This window comes from Panthera pardus, unplaced genomic scaffold (assembly GCF_024362965.1).
Source record: "Panthera pardus isolate Hobbes unplaced genomic scaffold, ASM2436296v1 HiC_scaffold_15, whole genome shotgun sequence".
NCBI classification, from domain to species: Eukaryota; Metazoa; Chordata; class Mammalia; order Carnivora; family Felidae; genus Panthera; species Panthera pardus.
Genome location: NW_026526710.1, coordinates 2,016,559 through 2,039,759, shown reverse-complemented (window position 1 = coordinate 2,039,759; position 23,201 = coordinate 2,016,559). Strand labels below are relative to the sequence as shown.

The 23,201-nt window shown below is 44.2% G+C and overlaps 1 protein-coding gene across 12 annotated transcripts in view; it reads right to left on the bottom strand.

Moving 5' to 3' along the window:
• The window catches only part of CLIP1 (CAP-Gly domain containing linker protein 1), a 125,215-nt gene extending 104,218 nt beyond the window's left edge, over nt 1-20,997 (bottom strand). For 6 of the 12 annotated variants that reach the window (XM_053901968.1, XM_053901974.1, XM_053901976.1 and 3 more), the window contains exon 1: nt 20,845-20,995. The gene's annotated coding sequence lies outside the window, so the exon portion shown is untranslated. Of the gene's footprint in view, nt 1-4,592; nt 4,970-19,675; nt 19,743-20,844 lie in introns of those variants that run through there. The other 6 variants (XM_053901977.1, XM_053901978.1, XM_053901979.1 and 3 more) reach the window with 4 other exon arrangements.
• Nucleotides 20,998-23,201: the final 2,204 nt, after the last annotated feature.

Sequence of the window (23,201 nt, the reverse complement as noted above, 5' to 3'; positions counted from 1 at the left end):
CAATATATTCAAAAACAAATGATGACAACTTCTCTGTTGTGATGCGTCTGAATTCAAGCAAGCCTCTCGGTCATAATTTATATAAAGTCTGATCACCAAGTCTAATCATTTCAAATTGTTTCTATCTTCAGCATCAGGGCAAGTTTTCAAACAACAAAAATGTCAGGACTATTTGCAGGAAACAGAAAAACTGATAAATTACATAGCAAATAGAGCCACTGATTAACCACATACCCATTCACAGTAAAATCCTTCTGCTCTACTACTGAGTTTTCTGTTTTTAAATGTCCTGCCAGAGGATATTTTAAAATAATGATTTTCTTACCAATATATAGCTTCAGTAAAATATAGAGGGCCTACCACTAATGTCTTTATTTTTTTAATCTACAGAAGTCGCAGGAAAGTCAGTACCATCTACCAATATGAGACCATCTGGTACCTCATGGTGTCTGTAGAATCGGGCCAGGTCTCAGCTCATATCCTGCCAAAAGTTGCACAAACATCTTGAGCAACCCTGCCTGTGAGGTCACGAGGATGATATCACAAAGAGGAATTCTGATGTAGGTCTACCTCTAGGATGCAACCTCACCACCTTAAAGAAAACCCTGAAGGTTCTAGATCCCTGAATCTGGAGCTGATGACAAGAAATGCAGAGGGCTCTCCCACCTCAGATGAGTAACACCTTTCTGCACTGCTGACCAGGATAAACAGTGCAGGTACGTAGAGAAAAGCACATCCACCCAAGTTCTCAGCTCAGCACCAGAAACACATTCATATATACTTCAAGCTGGTAAGTTTTAATTTTGGCTCACTTTCTTGAAAACACCTTTTCTTAGTATTCTCTCCTGCAAAATTAAGCAGTTCTTAAGAATTCTAAAAACTGAGTAGGAAGCAAATCATAAACTTAAAATGTTATTTCTGCCTTGACAATCTAACTTCACCAGCCCCAATTTTTACTCTATTCACTAAGAGGAGATTATGATGTGCAAACTAGAAGTTCATTTTGGGTTTGTTTTTTTTTTAACGTTTATTTATTTTTGAGAGACACAGACAGAGCATGAGAGGGGGAGGGGCAGAGAGAGAGGGAGTCAGAATCCGAAGCAGGCTCCAGGCTCTGAGCTGTCAGCACAGAGCCCAATGCGGGGCTCAAACTAACTATCCATGAGATCATGACCTGAGCGGAAGTTGGACACTCAACTGACTGAGCCACCCAGGCGCCCCTAGAAGTTCATTTTGAAAATGCCAAAAGCGTAAATAAAGCCTCACCACAGCTCTGCAATGGTGTATTTTTTGCTAAGAAAAGGCAAAATTGCCAGGCCATTGGTAACTGTTGTAGCTTCGCCCTCTGATGAATTTTAGAGTTCACAAGTCAGCACAAAGTAAGAATTAGTATTTAAAAAAAAAAGAAAAAAAAAAGCCTGGGTGACCCAGTCGGTTAAGCGTCCGACTTCAGCTCAGGTCATGATCTCACCACTTGTGTGTTCCAGCCCTGCATCGGGCTCTGTGCCGACAGCTCAGAGCCTGGAGCCTGCTTCAGATTCTGTGTCTCTGTCTCTCTCTCCCCCACCCCAGCTTGCACTTTGTCTTTCTCAAAAGTAAATAAAACATTAAAAAAAAAAGAATAAAAATTTAGGGGTGCCTGGGTGGCTCAGTTGGTAGAGCATCTGACTTTGGCTTCAGTCATGATCTCACGTTTCAGGAGTTTGAGCCTGAGTGCTGACAGCTCAGAGCCTAGAGTTTGCTTCAGATTCTGTGTCTCCCTCGCTCTCTGCCCCTCCCCACTCATGCTCTGTCTCTCTCAAAAATAAACGTTAAAAAAATAAACTGTTATTTCTAAGCAGCTAAAAACTCTTGAATTCGGGGCACCTGGGTGCCTGAGTCAGTAAAGCATTAGACTCTTGATTTCAGCTCAGGTCATGATCTCACAGTTCATGAGATAAAGCCCCACACTGGGCTCTGTACTGAGAGCATGAAGCCTGCTTGGAATTCTCTCTCTCCCTCCCTCCCTCCCTCCCTCTCTCAAAATAAATAAACAAACTTAAAAAAAACAAAAAACTCTTGAATTGGAAGGAAATGTAACAAAGAATTAATAATCATCTCCAGGTGATGGGATTATTGGTAGTTTTTGTATCTTTTCTGTTTCCTTGGGTTTCTCAAATTTTATTTAATGAATAGATGTAATTTCTTGAGAAGGAAAAAACACTAATGATTTTTAAGGCCACAGTAAAATGGCTTGAACCACAAAGAAAACACTCTGCTGTGCTGCTTCCACACAGGAACATAAATGCAGCACACAGGGCCAGCATGAGAGGTGCATATGCACACCCACACGGTGGCTAGGTGTTCACCAAGCTGATTTGTCCTCCTGGAGTCACAGACCACATTTCCCAGCTCCCTTTGCAGCTAGCATGGTCACATGACTGAGTTCTAGCCAATGCGCTATGAAGACACGTGGCCCATCGGTCACTCCTAGGCCTAGCCCCTACTATCTTCCCCTATGCAGTCCCCCATCCTGGCCCTCTGATGGCCTGATGGAGGCGAACTGGGCACCCACAAAAGCATGGCCTGAGGATCGTGGGGTCACAACACAGAAGAAGCCTGGATCTCTGAATCACTTCTCCCGTTCGCCCATCAGTAAAAACCCACCCTGGACTTTCCCATAACTGAAAATGAACTTCTACCTGTTTCGGAGCACCTGTGTGCCTCAGTTGGTTGAGGGTGCGACTTCAGGTCATGATCTTGTGGTTTTTGACTTCGAGCCCCACCTCAGGACCTCTGGCCGTCAGCAGAGCCCGCTTCAGATCCTCTGTCCCTCTCTCTCTCTGCCCTTCCCCCACTCATATTTTCTCTCTCTCTTTCTCTCTCTCCCCCTTACTCCCCCCTCCCCTCTCTTTCTCAAAAATAAACATTGGGGCGCCCAGGTGGCTCGGTCAGTTGGGCATCTGACACTTGGTTTTGACTCGGGTCATGATCTCACAGTTCGTGAGTTCAAGCCCCACACTGGGCTGATGGCATGGAGCCTGCTTGGGATTCTCTCTCTTTCTGCACTCCCCTGCTCACACTCACTCTCTCTCTCTCTCTCTCTCTCAAAATAAATGGATAAACTTAACTAGTCTTTAAAAATAAATATTTTTTTAAAAAAACCTTCTACCTAATTACTAAAATTAATGGGGTCTGTCACAGAAGTTAGCTCTTCTTAATGTGGTAACAAAGATAAAAACTCTGCTTTAGAATCATCTCGACCAAGTCAACTCAGAGAAATTTTTAGGATACGGTGCCTGGGTGGCTCAGTCGATTGAGCAACTGACTTCAGCTCAGGTCATGATCTCACAGTTTGTGGGCTTGAGCCCCATGTTGGGGTCTGTGCTGACAGCATGGAGCCTGCTTTGGATTCTCTGTCTCCCCCTCTCTCTGCCCCCTCCCATTGGCAAGCATGCTCTCTCTAAACATTTTTAGGATAAGCACTTGAGATAGAAATACTTCACACCACAAGAGCATAATTCTATGAATAATAAATAAAAGCACCATATTTTCTTAAAAGCAAAAAGACATTTTACTGGCAAGGGCAAAATAGGTGTAAAAAATACACAAGTCTGACTACAGCACGCTAAAAGTTATGTGAGCTACGACTGATGAATTGACAACTTGTTCGGTTAGATGACAGCAGTATTCTACTTCTGTGCACATTTGAAATTCTCCATAATATAAAGTTTTTATTATAGGAGGCATTTTAGTAATGTCTAAACTCCGCCTTCTCCCTTATAACCTAAAAAAAGCTTAAGCAATTTACAGAAACAAGAGACTCCTTAAAATAAGCAATTCCCAAAAATAAGCATGGTATAAACCATGTTCAAATGAAAGCAATAATGTTCTTCATGATTCTCTGATTCTTTTAAGGCTTAGTTTACTCATTTTTGTTTTATTGTTGTTTTTATTTACTGCTATAAAAAATGTTATGACTTAAAAAAATAAAAGTATCAACCGAGAGACTGGGAAATTAACACGTGGATTCCGTCCCAGCTGGATGACCTTGCACTAGCATTTAACCCCTTTCCAGACCTCAGTATCCTCAGTTAGAACTGGAGGTTACTAAGTAAAACCCATTTCCAACCCCACCCTTTTGTGGTTTGACTATTTTGGATTTCAAATCCAAACTCCCTAAGTGAAAGGGCAAGGATCCAAAGTGAAAGGAAAGCCACAGTGGCTGTAACTTTGCCAAAGTAAGAGTACCCTGCCACCTGTGAAGAGAAGCCTCCTCTGATAAGATCGGCTCCCGCAAGCTCGGCACGCCTGGCACCCTCCAGGAGGGCATCGTGTCTTCCCCGGCAAATCACATCCCATGCTGCACCTGGTCCCCTCGAGGCGCACTTCGCCCCACAAGTTATTTACTAACTCTGGAAATCGGACGTCAGGAGGCAAAGGAGAGCTGAAGAACCTGCAATGAGGTTACTCTGCCAGGAGAGGGAGTCGGACACTGAGCCTCTGGAAACCGGCTGCGTGCTAAGGACAGAGGCATCTGGAGACCCAGGTTTCAACTCTGCTCTGCTGGGGACGGGGAGGAAACCCAGCACCAGACAAGTTACACGACTTACCTAGAGACAGCTGCACTCGGAGATTTCCGCGCTGCCTTTTAATTCTAAAATGATCAAAGTTCACAAACTTAATAACAGAAGGGAAGGGGAAAGAACGTCTGAGAGTAATGGAAAGTCTAGTTTGACAGGTTTCTGAAGCTCACTTTCAAGTCAAGCTTGAGAGAAAAATTCAAAGGCTGTGTTCTAATATCATATTCCGGAATTTGGGAGGTCCATTCGCAGCTTAATCCTGTCCCCTGGAGTCATGGTTATGTAAGTGTCCGTTGTATGCTGTGTCACTCGCCGTCCCCACCCCCAACACGGGAGATGCAGTGTAACCTGAGCTGGTCTGCTTCAGCCACCGAACACGCTTACACAACACTCTGGTAGCTTTCCAAACGGTTCGTATTTCCACCAAAGAAAGGCAAGTCATTCGATTTTCCCCCATTTCAGTTTCATTCACCTTCACATCTATGTACAGAAAAAAACTGGAGAAGATGAAACTGAAGAACATTTACATATTTTCTTCAATTCTTGAGTAAAACAGGAAAGGTCAAGTATTTCGACTGCGAAGACGACCATCAAAACCCCATCAATAAGCTGATGGGCCTGTGTGGGGCCAATTCAACACACCTCCTTTCCTGGCTGACCTGAGCTTACACTCTTGGGGTGGGAACTGCACAGTCACCCCTCGCACCCCGAGGACGGTCCGTGTTTGCACCACCCTGAGCATTCCCCTGGGGCAGGGCTTCTGGGACGTTCTCTAAAAGAATTCAAGCAGATGCATCACCTCCTCGTGGGGTCCTTCCTGACCACTGTCCCTGCCCTACCGCCTCCTCCTCTGCACTACACCAGCCACTGGGAGCTCTTCTATTACTGAACGATGCCTCGCACTCCTGTCTCGTCCTCATAGCATGCGATGACTAAGTTCCTCATGGGCAGGGGTAAGATCTGCCTTTGCATCCAAAGGACCTAAGAAAGTACCCGGTACGCAGTAAGAGTACAAAAAAGTTCTGAACTGACTCAACATCCAAACAAGAACCCGTAAAATGACGCGATACTGCAGTTTTCAAACTAAAGCATCAAGCGATTCTGTCTCACTTTCTCTAAGCCTTTGACAAAGATGACAGGAATAGAGAATTTCCCAGCCCAGGGGCTTCTTTTAAAAGTAGCCCAACAACGCTACGGGCAAACTATTCGATTACTTCCTCCAGTGAGTGGGACATCACAGTTGTTAAGTATCAAGTTAGATCATTAGCTATGTTGACAGTACCATACTTTCTAGACCAGCACTGTGTGATAAAAGTATAATGTGAGACAAATGTATAATTTTCAATTTTCTAGTAACAGAATTTGGAAAACTAAAAACAGCTGAAATAATATTTTATTTAACCAAATATATCCAAAATAATTTTTCAAAATGTCATCAGTATTAGCATTATTAATAGGCTGTATCACATTACTTTTTTTCCTACTAGGTCTCTGAAACCCTTTGTGTATTTTCATATTTAGAGCACATCTCAGCTTGGACTTAGCACATTTCAAGTGCCCAACCGCCCTATGTGGCTTGTGGCTACTGGACTGTACAGGTCTAGAATACGTGCTTGAGGCAAAGTACAAAGTAAGTAGCCTTCCTCTTGGCACTGATAATAAAGTTGCCAGGTGCCCCAAATCTCCCCGTGTGTGCAATATTCACCTTCCTAACGCCTAACATATGTGAGGAAAAGGAAAAATGTAAAATCCTGAATATAAAACTGAGTAATTTTATCGTTAAGAGGAGGGGTAAGCATCTGCAGTAACAGGATCTTTAAAATATGTTTGACCGGGGATACGTAACGTAGAAAGAGGTCTTGCTTATAGCACGAGGCACTGGCCAGCAAACCTGATAGCTCAATACTACGAGTTTGAAAATAACCCACACAAAACTCAAAGCAAAGCACAGACACTACAGACAGTACTGAGTTACATATGAAAATTTAATAAGCGTGTCTCGAGATACACGAGAGGAACCGGAGAATCACTGACTGGCAGGTTTAAGGCCAATGTGGCCGGAGCAGCATTTCAAGTACAAAGAAGGGAGTGAGAGCATTTTTCTACTGAAGCAGCACAGCACCGCGCTTGCTGCCCTCTGGACGGCAGGAAACCAAGGCAGAGGCGAGCAACGGCCGGTAGGAACACACGGAAAGGGAGGCTCGGGGACTGGAGGGCAAAACCGCAGGGCAGTAAGTAAGGGTGCACCCGCAGCGTCAGCTACTCATTTCTTACTAATCTGGTATTTTATTTCCCCCTCACCTTTAGTAAACTGTCTTACTTTGAAACAGTCTAGCGGCTATAGTTTAAGATTTAAGATCCAGAGGTGCCTGGGTGGCTCAGTCGGTTAGGCGTCTGACTTCGGCTCAGGTCATGATTTAACAGTCCATGAGTTCGAGCCCCACGTCGGGCTCTGTGCTGACAGCTCAGAGCCTGGAGCCTGCTTCGGATTCTGTCTCCCTCTCTCTCTGCCCCTCCCCTGCTCATGCTGTCTCTCTCTCTCTCTCTCTCTCCTTCAAAAATAAATAAAAACATTTAAAAAAAATTTTTTTAAAGATTTAAAAAATCTCTCACATTTTCACTTTTGAGAAACTCTGTTAATCTTCTGAATGAAGACACAGAACGCTGGTCAGGGGACGGAGAGCATCTCCTCCAGAGCAGAATGTCACGAGCAAGCACATGAGAGTCAGTCAGTATGAACTGATGATGAGTGACACGAGCTGCTGAAGGTCCTCATTGGTTCCGGCCTCCCAGAAGCCTGCCCCTTGAGCACAGGGAAAATGTGCAAGGTGTCACCAAACACAGTTGAGGGCACAGGCCACAGAAGACCCACTGCTTCAAATCAGTGCAGTAACAAGTGAGGTAAACTAGAGAGAAGAGCAAGCAGGGTTCTGGAGCCATTTGGTTTCAGCAGCAACCAGCTGGCTGGCCTAACGGCCAACAGGATCTTAAACCTGAGACGTAAGTCTATGGAGGCTGGTGCCTGCGATGACAGGGACGCTCCAAACCGCCCCTCTGTCGAGCCCGCCATCTCCAGCGGAGGATTAAAAGACTCGGGAATAGTGAAAACACCAGCCGGGAGAAAAGGCCATGCAGCCCTGTCAGAAATTAATACACGCGAGAAGAGAACAATTTTCCGAAGTGGAAAGAAAAGAAAGAGAATCCATCTCCCTGAGAGCTGACTCTGTCTTTCCAAGGCATATGCCTAAAAGGGTGGAGCAAGGTCTCAAATTTGCTCAGGAGGCCAGAGCCTCTGAAAACAGCGGTGTTCTTCACAGAATATCATGAAATACTGAAACACAGTACAAAAAAATGTTTAATATATAGTAGCATGAGCCTAAGACTTAGAGAAAACAAAATACACAACACATAACTTTTTAAATAAGCCAGAGTCAAACAACTTTAAAATTAGCATAAAGATTCAAAACACAAAGTGCATATCTCTAGCAAGGATAGAGTACAAGAGATAAAAGACACCGTTTGTTGATCAATGTGAAAAGCACATTTAGACACTAAAGGACACAGGGTCCTTTAGGAAGGGTCAGAAGATTCATTGATGCCTTAATTCAAAAGGTGCCATAAGGAAGTTGTACTTCCAATCTCTAACTGGTAGAGGCCTTACAAAGCAATTTATGAAATCAGTCTACCAATCTCAAGTGTTGGTTTGAGAGGATCATACAATAAGATACTAATGCAGAAACTTTTACCACATCTCTCTACCAAAGTCAGAAGTAGAATATAAGCGATTCAAGACTCAGTTCAGGATGTCTGCTGAATGAAGTCAGAACAGGGTATCGATAGACAGACATGACCATTTCAAAAATTATTCTGTGCTTAAAAAGTGTGTATTTTTAAGACTCAACGTATGAAATAGGGCACAATACAGTTGCGCCCAGAACTTCACAGTCTATAGCAGTTTTAAAAAGGAGAAGGAGGGGTATGAAATCCAACCAAGGCAAAGAGATCTGGAGCATTAGGTGATTTTTCTAGAAGATGAAACTCTGTGCCATGATGCAACCGCCTGTAATTACGAATGCCTTTACACAGCTCAGTTTGAGTGAAGATTTACGTTCTTGCTACTTAAACAGAAAATAAGCAGCCTCCCAAAGTTCTTCCATCTGCAAAAGAATTTTTTTAAAAAGGGAACATGGAAAGCTGAATAAATTAAGCTATTCTCATTTACACAAGTTTCTACAAAATTCCTATGACTCTGTAACTCTAATACCACCAGCTTAGAGGCAGATCTTCAAAGGGACAAAAATTACTAGGCCTGGTTGGTATCTCCCAGAAGAACTTAATAGGTCGAGAGCAGTCAATTATACTAATGTGTCAAAAGGAGCAAATGTGCTTAATATAGCACCATAAAATTTTAGCATCAGAAGAGACCTTAGCAATCTAGTTCAACTTCCTCATTTTACCACTGAGGAAATGGATTCTAAAAAGTGAAATCACTTTTTTTTTTTTTTGAACATTTACTTATTTTTGAGAAAAACAGAGACAGAGTGTGAGTGGGGGAGGGGCAGAAAGAGAGGGAGACACAGAAGCCGAAGCGGGCTCCAGGCTCCGAGCTGGTAGCACAGAGCCTGATGCGGGGCTCGAACCCATGAACCGTGAGATCATGACCTGAGCTGAAGTCGGACGCTCAACGGACAGAATCACCCAGGTGCCCTGTGAAATCACTTGTTAAGGTCACTTAACAGTTTAGAACATAAAACCTCAATCTCCATATTAAAGACTCCTGTCCCTCAAGTGTACTGATGAATAAAATCTCTGATCTGTTATATACAGTAATGAGATGAGTCAATCCCCAGCCAAGTTAAAACTGGTGTCCCTTTCCAATTTTCACAAAGGAATAAATATTGTTGCTTGCCCTTAAATAGTCTAACATTGCCCATACTAAAAGCAAACACATACCAGCTATTTGTTCTGAACAAGAAAACGGCACAAAGGTTAACTCACAAAACAATGACTTGCTTACTTGGGTTTTTTTCTCTTTATAAAAACCTCTCTTGTTTTTACTCTGCAAATAAGCAAGTTTAACGTTTGCTATAGGTCTTTGGATTCAATGGAAAAAAAAAAAATCACATTCCTATTTTCAGAGTACTGAGGGATACCTGGCTATTTCAAGAGAAGATACAACTCTACTAATTTTCCTCCCGAATCCGTAAGTTGCTTTTCTGTACAACCATCCTAGATGCTGTAAACAGAGACTAAGGCATGGTTTCATTTGCATCTGAACACCAGCCTCATTGTTGGTTATTTTTCCATGCTTAGGTAATCTTCCACAGAGACACACAGCAGGTTCTATCAGACCTGAGAAGGAAAAATCCCACCTTTGGGGTGCCTGGCTGGCTCAGTCAGCAGAGCATGAGACTCTTGACCTCAGGGTTGTGGGTTCGAGCCCCATGTTGGGTACAGAGATTACTTAAAAATAAAATCTTAAAATAAACACACACACCTTTAATTAAACTCTGGGAAATAAAACTGACAAATATACAAATATAAAACTGACAAACATCACAAATATACAAATATACAAATTTGCCTGAAACTTGGCAAAAGGCACAAGTTCTGACATGAGGAAGAGATGCTTTTCCATGCTGAATATTTAACTCCTCATAAATTACAAGTTCTTCAGTGACAACTGTTCGTTAAAAATGTGCCCTTTAATAATGGCAAGACACTCCTACTCAAATTAATTTCCGAAAACACGGCCAGGAACAAAGGTTTTAATTTTCCACACTGGTAGGTGTGGGTCTTTCCCCCTTTCTGTACAATGAGCAGCCAGGAAGACACAACGGACCGAAGGGAAGGGGAAGAAGACTTCTAACATTCAGTGAGTTTTACACACGTTAATTCATTGAATCTGCACGGCAACTACTACACGAAGTGGCTATTATCCCCCATTTACAGATGAGAACACTGAGCTCCAGAAGGTTAAGCACTTTGTAGAAGGTCTTCCATAAAGTAACAGAGCCAGGATCTCTTGTCAGGCAAAAGGGCTGAATTCTTGTTCGTGACCCGACTTCCATTACCACTTCTGGGTTCCCCCAGAGCAGACGGTGTGCCTGTTTCACTCAACTTTGTGTCTCCAACGTCTGGGTAGTGCCTCACCACAGCAGGTACTCAGTAAGTGACTGAAGGGTACGTAAATTTAAAGATAATTGGCAAACTCCACAACAATAAAAACCCAATTCCAAACCGGGCAAAGGACTTGAATACGCATTTGTTCAAAGACACACAGATGGCCTATAGGCATATGAAGAGATGCTCAACATCACGAATCTTTAGGGAAATGCCAATCAGAATTACAGGGAGACCCACCTCATATCCATTACGATGACTACCACCAAAAAATTAGAAAATAACAAGTGTCGGTAATGATGTGGAAAAATTGGAACCCTGCGCACTGCTGGTGGGAATACAAAATTGTGCGGCCTCTGTGGAAAACAGTACGGTGGTTCCTCAAAAAATTGAAAACAACTACCATACGATCCAGCAATTCTACTTCTGGGTATTTATCCAAAAGAACTGAAAGCAAGGCCTCAAAGCAGTGTTTGTACACCCCCATTCATAGCAATAAGCATAACAGCTGAAACACAGAAGCAATCCAAGCACCTATTGACAGATGAATGGATTAGCAAAATATGGTCTATACATATAACGGATATTATTCAGCCTTAAAAAGGAAAGAGATTCTGACATCTGCTATAACATGGATGAACCTTGAGGACATTAGGCTAAGTGAAATATGTCACTCACAAAAAGACAAATACTTTGTGATTCCACTTATATAAGGTACTTAAAGTCATAGAGGGGTGACTGGGTGGCTCAATCAGTTAAGTATCCAACTCTTGACCTCAGCTCAGGTTATGATCTCACAGTTCGTGAGTTCCAGCCCCAATTCAGGCTCTGCACTGACAGCGCGTGAAGCCTACTTTGGACTCTCTCACTCTCTCTCTCTCTCTCTCTCACACACACAATAAACTTAAAAAAATTTTTTCATTAAAAAAAGTCATATAGACAGAAGGTAGAATGACGGTTGCCAGGGAGAAGGGGAATGGAGATTTAGTGTTTAATGGAGTTTCACTTTTGCAAGATGAACAGAGTTCTGGAAAAGGATGGTGGTTAATGGTTGCACAACAACACTAATGTACTTCATGTACACAAACTGTAAACTTAAAAATGGCTAAGATGGTAAAGTTTACATCACAGGTATTTTACCACAATAAAAACAACTGGGGGAAAAAAGATACTTGGCATTCTTCTGTACACTTTTATGCTAAACAGTAACATACTATTGTTCTGCACTTTACTTTTACACTTAAATTCTGAAAGCCAAAATAAAAGATAATTGGCATATTCTCCAAACAATTGCCCAAATGCCCAATAAGCACATGCAAAGGTGTTCAACATCACTAGCCATGAGGCAAATGCAAATCAAAATAACAATGAGATACCACATTTCACCCTCACGAGAATGACTGTAATCAAAACAAAACAAAAAACCATGAATTGGCAAGGATGTGGAAAAAATGGAACCTCATTCATTGATGATGCTACTTTAGAGAACAGTTCGTGGTTCCTCAAAAGGTAGAGCTCCCATATGAACCAGCAATTCCACTCCTAGGTATATACCCAAGATAAATGAAAACATATGTCCACTCACAAACTTATACACTGATGTTCAGAACAGCATTATTCGTAATAGGCAAAAAGTGGAAACCGACATGTTCATGAGCTGATGAACAACAAAATGTGGTATATCCACGCAATGGAATATAATTTAACCCGAAAAAGGATAAAGTATTGATACGGGTACAACACAGATGAACTCTGAAAACATTCTGCTAAGTGGAATGAGTCAGTCACATTGTAGGATTCCATTTACGTGAAATGTCCAGAATAGGCAAGTCTATAGAAAGAGAGTAGGGCTGGTGGTACAGGGTTCCTTCTTGGTAGAAAGAAAATATACTAAAATTGATCGTGGTGATAGTTGCACGATCTGCACGAAGAAGATCGTTTACCCAGCAGATTTTCCTGTTTATCACCTACAACCGGGTATTTTTGACCAAACAACAGAAAAAAGACTCACAGACAACTCAGTGATTAGAAAATGCTAAAGACCGGGGCGCCTGGGTGGTGCAGTCGGTTAAGCGTTCGACTTCAGCCAGGTCACGATCTCGCGGTCCGTGAGTTCGAGCCCCGCGTCGGGCTCTGGGCTGATGGCTCGGAGCCTGGAGCCTGTTTCCGATTCTGTGTCTCCCTCTCTCTCTCTGCCCCTCCCCCGTTCATGCTCTGTCTCTCTCTGTCCCAAAAATAAATAAAAAACGTTGAAAAAAAAATTTAAAAAAAGAAAATGCTAAAGACCAACAGGATGAACTCCTCATCAGGGCAGGGAGGCCTTTCCTTGATATAAACTCAAACTCCTTAGTTTTATTTTCTGTTACTTGCCCTCAAAATAGAGAGCAATAGGCTATCTGTTCCTATCTCAACATGCTACCTTTATGCCAATCTGGCCTGGAATGTCTTACCTAAACTACCTCTGCCTCGAAACCCCAGATTTCCATCAATGCCAAACACAAGTGCTAATTCCTACTTGGAAAGCCTTCCTGGATTCCCTCCCATACACACCCTCAACCCAAATGAACTGATCGTCTTCCAGGGTCCCGTCCCACCTCACCCACGGTAGCGGTCTCACCTTGCAAGACACAGAGCTGCTTGTACCCAGCAGGGCCTTCAGAGCACTCAACACATGTTTGATGAACGGGCATTTCCGGGGCTCTCTGCCACCCCACAGGACACTTTCTATTAGTCACATCTACCTGAAAAGCTTTTTTATAAACCTAACCATGCACAAAACAAAACAAAACAGACAAGCAGCAATACAGGACTGGCCTTTTTGATGTTCCCTGGCCAGTTTGGTATTTGAAAGCACGAACTGCCTCTGCACTACTGTTACCCCCTGGCAAGGTTATCTAGAGCTCTCCAGTTCAACAAAGCCAAATCCCTTGCATCAATACAGGAAACCCCTAGGGTGGCCAGGACAAGTGTCACCCCCATTTTACAGAGCAACAAGCATATAGAGAAAGGCTAAGCAACTTGCCCAAGCTGGGGCTAAAGCAAATCCAGGACCTCAAACTTTTTCTGTAGTTCTGATTCCCCATGCTGGTTTGTTGAGAGTGCTTCCAGTGAAAATATTACACTTCTAATGACTTAAAAATAGTAATATAGGGGCGCCTGGGTGGCGCAGTCGGTTAAGCGTCCGACTTCAGCCAGGTCACGATCTCGCGGTCCGTGAGTTCGAGCCCCGCGTCAGGCTCTGGGCTGATAGCTCGGAGCCTGGAGCCTGTTTCCGATTCTGTGTCTCCCTCTCTCTCTGCCCCTCCCCCGTTCATGCTCTGTCTCTCTCTGTCCCAAAAATAAATTAAAAAAAAAAAAGTTGGAAAAAAAAAAATAGTAATATAAATCCAGACATACTTTTTTAAGTATTAAAAAAAAAGCGGGGGGAGGGTGTGTATGTGGCTCTTGATCTCGGGGTTTTGAGTTTGAGCTCCATCTTGAGTGCAGCAATTACTCAAAAATAAAATCTTTAAATAAAAAAAAATTTTAAGATAAAAGATGGAAGGACAGACTCTAAAATACTGAAATGATTTTCTCTGGGCAGTAGGATTATAGGTAATTTGCTTTTTTCTGTGTTTTTGTATTATGTGTTTGTTTTATACGTTACGCATTGAATCCACATATTAGAAGACAATATATATTATTAAAATGTTAAGGACCATTTTAAAACCGGTATATACGGAAATATACCTGAGAATATCCGAAAAATAATCACTTCACTGTGATTATAAATGTTTAGAAAACTTTTTTCTAAAATCTAAAGTTGACTCTGATAATAGCTTCTCAATGTAACAGCCTAGGTAAGCCATATATGCCCTACAACAGAAATCAGCAATATGGTTTCATGATACACACACGTTTTTTCTAGTCACCCATGTGCGAAAGATACTTAGTGGTAATAGTTTTCTTTCACTCAGGCCATAAAAAAATTACCAAGCCTATAAAGTTTATTTATTCTACAGTCTGGAAAAGTCTCAATAGGATCCTTCCTGCCTTAAGGTATTAGAACATAATGTCTCCAATAAGAAATCATTCTTAGAGGAGTAAATCAGTTAAGGCAGAGAAGGCAGGAGGTCAAAAGATTTGGTTAAAAGATTTTTAGGGAAATATTCCAATATCTCTTACCTTTCCTGAGAGGAGAGGGGGAAAAATATGCCAAATATTTCAGCGTAAAATAGTAAAATAGTAATATAAATCCTACATGACAAGGGATTTGTAGAATCCAGGGGAAAAAAACTCATTAAAGTTGCCATCCCTTTAGGTATCGAGCCCAAATTTTATTTTTTTTTTTAATTTTTTTTTTAACGTTTTTTATTTATTTTTGGGACGAGAGAGACAGAGCATGAACGGGGGAGGGGCAGAGAGAGAGGGAGACACAGAATCGGAAACAGGCTCCAGGCTCCGAGCCATCAGCCCGGAGCCTGACGCGGGGCTCGAACTCACGGACCGCGAGATCGTGACCTGGCTGAAGTCGGATGCTTAACCGACTGCGCCACCCAGGCGCCCCTCGAGCCCAAATTTTAAATGATTTGCACACCGAACATCTGGGTCTTCAGGCCTTTAACTTCAGAGACTAAATCAAGGACTCGGCAATTTTAATTGTAAAAAACGGGCAGAGTTAAAACTGGGCTCTTATCCAAGCTATACTCAGATATAAGTAAGCAAAAGAGAATACAAATATCAAACCACTTAATTCAAATCACAAGTATATTAGACCTTAGGCTTACATAAAACATTAGGGCAGCAAAATATCTATACTTTCATTATGATTCTGGAGAAGAGGTAGAGAATACATTTCCCCAGGGAAAGAGATACCCAAGAGAGTTGCAACTATGGATCTGTAATGGGGCTACTTCCTCTTTTCAAAGATTTTACGAAGAAGACTTTTACAAAGATTTTACAAAGAAGACTTTTAAGATTTTGTTGCTGAACCACTTAAGATAGACAATTAAAAACCAGACCCACCCATTGAGTTAGTGCTAGTGGAATGTGTCCTTCTGGAAGTGCCAGATGGAGATTAAAAAAAAAAAAAAAAAAAAAAAAAGGCTCTTTACTAATTGTGGCCAAGATTCCTTGGTACTTGGTGCCAGGACCAGGATATTAACCCAGATGTCCTAGCCAAATTCAAGGTTGGTTAATTACTATCTGCCAAACTTAAAAAAAAAAAAAAAAAAAAAAAAAAAAAAAAATCCTCTGTTCCCCTGATTGAAATCTGAAGAGGTCACTCTTACTTGAAATTCTTGTGTAGTACCATCAGTCAATATGTTTTCCCTTAAAAGAGCATTGTAACTCAAATGCTGATTTAAAGCATATGGATTCTCTGAGTTACATCTACATGGGAAACATACACTATGTATATTAAAAATATGTAAGATACTGTAATAGTTTAAAGCCCCCCTAAGTAGTTATCTAAAAAATTCATATCCAGAGAAATACGGACAATACTTTCCAATTAAGATTGAAGAGACTTACATGAAGGTTTGTATTAAACAGAGATTTTGAACATGAAACTTTTAAGACTAAAAAGGAAGGCTTTGCTGCCAGGAGCACAATTCCAGGAAAAAGCTATATATGCAATGCCAGTTACAAGGCCTCCCAGGGTTGAGCAAAGATCCTGCATACAAATAGCAAAGTATACACACTCACTAGCAAGGCTGAACATCAAGTACTGGTCTGGCCTGCCAGCCATTTAAGGTGCCACAGCCAACAAACTCTGCACATTACTTAAAATACCATCAAGTAGGGGCGCCTGGGTGGCTCAGTCGGTTAAGCATCCGACTTCAGCTCAGGTCACGACCTCACGGTCCGTGAGTTCGACCCCTGCATCGGGCTCTGGGCTGACAGCTTGGAGCCTGGAGCCTGCTTCCGGTTCTGTGTCTCCCTCTCTCTCTGCCTCTCCCCTGTTCATGCTCTGTCTCTGTCTCAAAAATAAATAAATGTTAAAAAAATAAATAAATAAAATACCATCAAGTAGGGTTCAATTTCTAGCTCTGTACTCACTGGCTGTGTGGCACTTTAGACAAATTAGTAAAATTCTTTGAGCCTCAGTTCCCTCATATTTAACTTTTGCTTCAACAAAACCAATAACATGTTATTATCCTGTATCTTTCACTATTTTAAAGTATTTTAATAAACACATATTTTAAGGACTATAACCTATATAGTCTTAAATTACCTGCCCCCTCCCAAACTCCCACCTCAGGACCTTTGCACTTACTACTCCTCTTCCTACTGTGCCCTTCCCTCAAGGATCTACATTCCCTCACTTCCTCTAGATCTCTAAAGTTACATAGTCAGCCAGGTCTCCTCTTGCCATCCTATCTAAAATTTCCATTACCCTAACTCTTGTCCCCAAACTGCATATTTCCCCTTCCCTGACTTTTTTTTTTCTTACCATGTGTCACTGTCCAGCATACATTTTATTAATATGGTTATCGTATGCCTCCCTTACTTGAAGGGGGATTCCAAGAGAGCAAAGATTTCAGGTTTATCCACTGCTATATCATCAGCACCCAGGACGGCACACAGCAGTGCTCAATAAATATCTGTTGAGTGAATACCAAATGAGACTTAATACAGCCCACAGATAGGTACTCCAGAGCCCCACCTGCTGCCTTTGGGGAGAATATCACAACACTTCAAAAATACTGTAAAGAACTATAGGCCCGTCACAACTAATCAACACCACTGTCCATTCTTTCTATCTGAAAAACACACTCAACCCCACACCTCATTTGTACAAGGAAATTAAGAAACTGAAAACTGGGATAAAATAGAAAAATGGAAAGTAGTATGGTTAAAGTATAAAATTTCCTTTCAATGTTAAGAAATATTAAGCCATCTCCACGTAACTTTACCACACTACCCTCTGCTTTTTTCTTGAGCTTTGACTCCTATAAAACCAATCTTAACAACCTATGAACCTCCTATTTGCTATCAACTAAGTAATATTTACCAAACACAGGATTCTGCAAAATCCTGCAGAGGATCCTATGAACTGAAATACAAGGGGGTGCCCAACTGGCTCAGTCAGTAGAGTATGCAACTCTTTTATTTATTTAATAATTTAAGCAAGTTTTTTTTAAATGGTTGTTTATTTTTGAAAGAGAGTGAGAGAGTACAAGCAGGCGGGGGGTGGGGGCAGTGGGCAGAGAGAGAGGGAGACAGAATCTGAAGCAGGCTCCAGGCTCTGAGCTGTTAGCACAGTGCCTGACGTGGGGCCCGAACCCAAGAACAGTGAGATCATGACCTGAGCCAAAGTCAGATGAACTTGGACCGAGCTACCCAGGTGCCCCAGTAGAGCATGCAACCCTCGATCTCTGGGTTGTGGGTTTGAGCCCCACACTGAGTGTATAGATTACTTAAAAAAAAAAAAAAATCTTAAAAAAATAAAATAGCCCCACATGGGGCTCTGCACTGACAACGGGGAGCCTGCTTGGATTCTCTCTCTCCCCCTCTCTGTCACTCCCCCATTCACTCTCTCTATATCAAAACAAATAAACTTTAAAAAAAAATAAGAATAGGGATCCCTGGATGGCTCAGTCAGTCAAGCGTCTGATTTCGGCTCAGGTCATGATCTGACAGCTCAGAGCCTGGAGCCTGCTTTGGTTTCTGCGTATCCCTCTCTCTCTGCCTCTCCTCTGCTCGCTCTCTTTGTGTGTGTCTCTCTCAAAAATAAACATTAAAAATTTTTTAAATAAATAAAATATAAAGTGAAAAATAAAGTGGAAGGTCCTTACCACATACATTTCCAGAATGAAAAAAAAAAAATATATATATATATATATAGCCAGAAATAAATCTACAAATAATGACACCAGGCAGCCAATAAGTGATAAATTCAAAGATGCCTGCCTCTGTATGGAGCACAAGAGGACCAGTTCATCTCTAATTAACCATCTATTGGGTTTACAATCCCAACAGAGACAGTACTTAAAAAGCAAGGGTCAAGGGGGGTGCCTGGGTGGCTCTGTCGGTTAAGCGTTCAACTCTTGATTTTGGCTCAGGTCACGATCTCACGATTCATGGGATTGAGCCCCAAGCTGGCTCTGAGCTAACAGCGGGGAGCCTGTTTAGGATTCTCTCTCTCCCTCCCTCTCTCTGCCTCTATTTCACTCGCACTAAGTGGGGAAACATATTAAAAAGAAAAAAGGGGGGGGTCAAACATTACTGAGTTACGTTCATGTGAATTTATGCAGGGGTCACATGGGATGCAAGAGACTAAATGTTAGACCCTGGGTAAAAAAAAATGTTTTAACTATAAGAAGGACACCAAATTCTAAACTCCTAAAGAACAGAAGCCAGATCGGCTTATGTTGTGCTTAAGCACAAGCAGAAGCTTAAGCAATTCTTGGAAAGGTAGGGAAGGGCACGATCTTTATCTGCAGACAATACCTACTTGAGGGTCCCACCCAGTTTCGGTTTTCACTCCTTTGAATAAGGGGGCCTAAGATATACTTTACCACATTCTCTGAACCTCAAAAACCCAGCACCAGCCTTGTCCTAGCAATCACCTACTTCCTTTGCTTTAATAAAAGCCAGCCTTTTTCCTGGCCAGAGATTCACTATACGAATCTAATAACTAAGCACCTGGAGTCAATACCTGAGCTCAAATCCTGACACCACCACTGATTAGCTGTATGACCCTGGGCAAGGGACTTGACCTTTCCTTGCCTCTTCTGTAAAATGGGGATAATGATAGCACCTTCATTGAGTTAGGATGATTAAGAAGATAAAACAAAAGACTTGCCCAGAGCCCGACGGAAGGAAGCCCTCAATAAATGTTAATTGTTATTATTTCCAGAAGGAAAAAAAAAATGCCCCAAGGCTGAGAAGAAACATAACTGAGGATTCTGGCAAAAGGTCATCATTAAACCCAAAAGTCAAACACATTTGTTGGCCTAACTTGTGGATACCACAGGTTATAGTAATAATGAAATAGTAACACGAACCAGAATCATAACCACAACAGCAGGAACACTAATACTGAGCTCCTACTGGCCGGGCACTGTCCTAACCCTAAAACAGGAAGAAGGCAAGGTTGCTTAAAAAAAAAAAAAAAAAAAAAAAAAAAAAAAAAATTCAATTTTCTCCACCCTCCTTTTTAAATACGGTAATTGGCCGCCAAGTTTTTGCTAAAAACAGGCAGGTAGAAGATTACAGACTTGACGTGTAATTTCTTCATACCAAAGAGGTGGGGCTGTGAAGGGAGGAGGGGGTGGTGCTCGGCTCCTGCCAGATGGAAAAGCCACACGAAGTGGAGAAACAGCCGAGTTCGGGGTTTATCCCCAATTCAAAATCGCATTTTTGAAGCACAGGACCTCCGAAGTAGGAGGCATCAGGAGGCTGTGCTTTTAAAATAACCTCTAAACAAGTGTCATCTGTCTTCCGAGCGAATCCCCTGCGGAGGGAGAAGGCTCCGCTTACGCGGCAGTGGTGTTATTTCAGAAATCCCGGTCACCTCTTGTCATCCACCTTCTCCAACAATCAGTCCCACCTAGGGGAGGCGGGGTGGGGGGACAAAAGCCATAGCCAGCCAGGCCCGAGGCCAGCCGGGCCAGCCCGCCGGCCGGCGCACGCACGGAGGCCACGGCCAGGGTGCCCTCCATTCCGGCTCGCGGGCACCCGGTGGCAGGGCCCGAGGAACGCTCGGGAGACCGGCGGCAGCGCCCGGGGGCAACAGGTCCCCCCGGGGCTCGGCCTCCCGGGGGGTCCGGGCCGCCCCAACGCCCACCCCCACCCCCAGGGCCGAGGGGAGCGGAGCGGGGTGCCCGGGAGGGAGCGGCGCCCGGGGCGGCGCAGGGGCAAGGACTCCAAGCTCCATCTTGAGGCGGACGGAGGAAGGGAAGGCCGGGCTCGGCGCTGACAGGGCCGGCCACTTTTCCGGCTCCGGTGGGGGGCCCCCCGGGGCCCCCCCGCTGGCCTCCAGGGCCACCCGCTTGGGACTCCTCGGATCTCCCCTCGGGAGCGGCCCCGCGAGGGGCACTCGGGGCCCTCCCGGACGCCGGGCCCGGCCCCTCACTGCCCGGCCCGGAGGACGGGAGCGGGCCCGGCCCGGCGCGAGGGGAAGGGGAAGAGGGCACCGGGGAAGGGGAGAGGGCCCGCGCCTCGCCCCGCTCACCGCCGTCTCGGTCGCCGCCAGTCGTCGCCACCTGCCCCACTGCAGCAGCAGCAGCAGCAGCAGCAGCCGCGCGGCCGCCGCCTCCCGGCTCCTCGGCTCGGGGCGGGGGAGAGCGTGACGCGCCGCCGCCGCCGCCGCCGCCGCGGGGCCGGGCAGGCGCGCGCCGCCAGGAGAAGACGCGGCCGCGGCTCCTCCCCGCGCGCTCGGCCGCCGCGCCCGCCCCCGGCCCGGCCCCGCGCCGCGAGCCCCGCGCCCCCCCCCCCTCCGCCCCCGACCCCGGCCTGAGCCCCGCACCGCCGCCCCTTTGTCTGCACCCGCCGCTGCCGGGGAGCCGATCTCCAGCCGCCCGCCGTCCGGCCCCCAGACTCTATTGAGGACCGGAATGGGAGGAAGGTGTGAAGGGAGACCCAGAGGCCTGGGGCTTCTGGTCATCTCGGTTAGTTGCGCGTTTTCTGAAAAGTGTGCCCGGAATTGGCAAGTCACACCCGAGAGCTCTGTTCAGTGCTGACCGCAGCCTGCTAGCGTGGGGCTGATTGATTCTTTTTCTTTTTCTTTTCTTGTATCTATCTCACCAGACCCAGGGTGAGAAATCCTTGGAAATAAGCTAGGAGGAGCTGCCCACCGCAGGTGAAGTTTAGGGAGTGTCTTCTCTGCCCTCCGCTCGCTCCGGGGAAGGCCCCAGGGTGCGGAATCCCTGGAAAAAACTGAAAGGAGCTGCCTACAACAACTGAAGCTTGAGAAGGACCATCTCTGCACTCTCCTTTCCTCCAGGGAAAGACCGAGTGTTAAAAATCCCTTGAAACAAGCCCAGCACTTGCTCCATTCGTTTGAGAAAAGCCTCTTTTATTCGCCCCAGCCGCTTGGACGAAAGCCCTGGTTACTGTCCCGTCCTCCCTCCTCCCCGCAGGGATCTCCTTTAAAAGCTTTTGAAAGGGACTGGAGAGGAGGCAGCAACAGCCTGCTCAGGGCTGCTGCAGCAGAGGGCGGCCAGCATTTCACTCTCATGGACCATGGCAACCCCAGAAGCTTTGTGGCTCCTGGGAGGAATTCGCAGCTGTCAGGGAAGCCCAGGGTTTTGCAGCGACTCAGGGGTGGATAAGGGGCCCAGGGCCCCCTCCTCCCCGCGGTAGAAAAGAATAATCAGGAGGGCGACCTCTTGGCTGACCTTTATTCAAAGCACTGTTCAGCTGGACCAACAGGCTCGCCCAGAGCAAAGGGAGGGAACCACACTGGAATTGCTGGAAGTTCTGGACAAAGTGAATTTACCTGCTGCCCCTGCCCCTCGATTCACGTTTTGAATAACAAAATTTATATTTCTTAATTCAACACTGCCCTCGTTTGCAAGCGTCGAGGTCAAAGTGGTGGGGGCACGCCTGAAATCCAGTATCCATATTCCTAATCTGAAAGGCTCACCTCACCCCCTCATCTGAAGGCTTTTCAGCTGTAATAAGCAACCTATATAATCATAGATGCCATAGAATGAGGTCATTGTTAATGGTGAGGTGCAACTATAATCACTTCTGTTTGTCTCTTTACTCATTCTACTGAGCCTGTCTTTATTTTAAAACGCTGATATTTTGTTCCTTATAGATATTTTTGCATTAATCTCTATTTTTTAATACTGCATTAACATGTTATTTCTCTAAACTAGTGAGTTCAGTGCCCCTTAAATTTTGTGACCAAGGCCTACCCCCAGCCCTGCCACCTGAACACTGACTGCTCTGTCCCACAGAGTGACGGTGTTAAGACTAAAGAACATGCTCAGGCCTACCTCAAAACAAACATTTACGTTATTCCATTTTTAGATTTAGCCACTGACCCTTTTTAAATGCACATCTTTTGTTAAAGTTTTAGAACAGCTCAATAGACAAGACTTTGGAAGATGGAGGGAAGCAGCAGAAGTAGAAAGCCTGGAAGGGTCTCCCAGATCTTCCTTTTACAAAGTGGGGAAGTTGGGGCACCCGGAGGGCTCACCTGGTGGAGGATGTGACTCTTGATCTCAGGGTTATGGGTTCAGGCCTCATGTTGGGTGTAAAGATTACTTAAAAATAAAAAAAAATTTTTGGTAATATTTATTTTTGAAAGAGACAGAGTAGAGCAGGGGAAGGGCAGAGAGAGAGGGAGACAGAATCTGAAGCAGGCTCCAGGCAATGAGTGGTCAGCACAGAGCCCAATGCAGGGCTTGAATTCATGAACCATGAGATCATGACCTGAGCGGAAGTCGGATGCTTAACCCACTGAACCACCCAGGGGCCCCCTTAAAAATAAAATCTTAAAAAAATAATAATAATAATGTTTTCTGGGGAAGATGAGGTGGGAAGGTGGGCAGAACAATGTTGCTTTTCATTATAAACTCT